This window comes from Trachypithecus francoisi, unplaced genomic scaffold, assembly GCF_009764315.1.
Source record: "Trachypithecus francoisi isolate TF-2019V2 unplaced genomic scaffold, Tfra_2.0 Lachesis_group19, whole genome shotgun sequence".
NCBI lineage: Eukaryota > Metazoa > Chordata > Mammalia > Primates > Cercopithecidae > Trachypithecus > Trachypithecus francoisi.
Genome location: NW_022681464.1, coordinates 14491609 through 14493702, shown reverse-complemented (window position 1 = coordinate 14493702; position 2094 = coordinate 14491609).

The following is a 2094-nucleotide window of genomic DNA, read 5'->3' as shown; positions in this document are numbered from 1 at the left end:
CACTTGAGGCCAGGAGTTTGAGACCAGCCAGTGTGGCCAACATGGTGAAACCCCGTCTGTATCAAAAAATACAAAAATTAGCCAAGCAAGATGGCATATGCCTGTAATTCCAGCTACTCAGCTGGCTGAGGCACAAGAATCACTTGAACCTAGGTAGCAGATGCTTCAGTGAGCTGAGATTTCACCACTGCACTCCAGCCTGGGAGACAGAGGGAGAATCTATCTCAAAAAAGAAAAAAAAAAAATTATAACAGTGAGAGAAATTTTACCTAACTGGCTCCTTCTTGTTTCTAACCTCTAACCTCACAAGCTAATTTCCTTTGTTAACTTTTAAACTAAGATAATAACAGTCCCTTCTCCAAACTAACGTATTCTTTGCTCTGGGACCAATAGGATTATGGCAAGGATCTGAATTTGGCTAAAGTGTAGGCACAGTTAAATAATAACCAGCCATTGTTTCCTAACTTGCCTTTCTATAATCCCTTACTTATTGAGAGTCTTATAGTGAGAGGTCAATATTTGTAAATTCCCCAATTGCTCCTATAGATGTCATCATTTTTGTCAAAATCTAAGATTGGTCTTTAAGATATTTTTCAGACGTTTGCATTTGGGTGGACTAGCTGATATCAGCAGGACCTGTGGCTCATAACAAGAAGCTGACTACTGATCCTGAGACTTTCACCCAGAAATTAGCTCAGTGAATGAAGACAGTTTGGAAACTTCTATGATTTCATTCCCAACCAATTAGTAGCACCCATTCTCTGGCACCCTACCCACCAAATTATCCTTAAAATAAACCATAGGCAGCCCAAGCATAGTGGCTCACGCCTGTAATCCCAACACTTTGAGACGCCAAGGTGGGTGGATCACCTGAGGTCAGGAGTTCAAGACCAGTCTGACCAACATGGCAAAACCCTGACTCTACTAAAAATACAAAAATTGGCCAGGTGTGGTGGTGGGCACCTGTAATCCCAACTACTCAGAAGGCTGAGGCAGGAGAATTGCTTGAACCCAGGAGGCAGATGTTGCAGTGAGCCAAGATTTCACCATTGCACTCCACCCTGGCTGACAGAGCAAGACTCCATCTCAAATGAGAAAAAAAAAAAAAAAACCCTCAGGCTCTGAGCTTTTATGTAGGTGGCTTTGAGAAATGTTTCCCATCCTTTCATTTAGCTGCCTTGCAATAATTAATATCTTTCTCTACTGCAACACTGCTGTCTCAGTGTATTGGCTTTTTTCATGCAGTGCGCAAAAAAAAAAAAAACCCAAAAAAAAACAACAACAAAAAATTGGGTTATAGCAATATAATAAATTTCCAAAATATTAGCAGCTTAAAAATTCAAATATGTTATCTTAGTTTTGATATCCTGTGGGATCACATGGGAAAAAATTAAGTTGTCATTAAGGCTGCATTTTATTCTAAAGTTTTAGGGAATAATGTCTTCTTTTGCCTTTTCTAGAAGCAGCCCATATTCCTTTGGACATGGCTTCTCCCTCCATCTTTAAATTTAGTAACATTGAATCTCTTTGGCCATTGTCTTATAGTCACGTCTCAAACTGACTCACTTTTTCTGCTTCTGTCTTCCACTTTTAAGAAGTCTTCTGATTGCATTGGATTCACCTGGATAGTCCAGGATAAGCTTAGTATTTTAAAGTCAGCTGATTAGCAACCTTAATTCCATCTGTGATCATAAATCTCATTTAGCCAACCTATTTCCAGTTTGGGGGGATTAAGAATGGACATCTTAGGAGCTATTATCCCCCCTGCCACAGATAGTAATTATTTTTTATTAATAATTTTGATATTTTCTTTTATTTCTTTGGTAAGAAGTAATGTCTTAAAAATGTAAGAATCCTGAGAGTATTTTGAGAAAAACATGCCTTAAAAGAATAACGACATGTGCTAATGCCTTCCCACAAGGTGAATAATTTACTTGATTCCACTTTGTTTTAATGTAAAGTATTACAATCTCTCAGATGAATTTTAAAAGTAACAAATAGGGTGAAAAAGAGAAGCATAACTGTTGAAAGGAATAGCTACCATATGGTAGTGAGTAGGAGAGATGACTACCAAGCCTTTGCTATGGCAGGTAT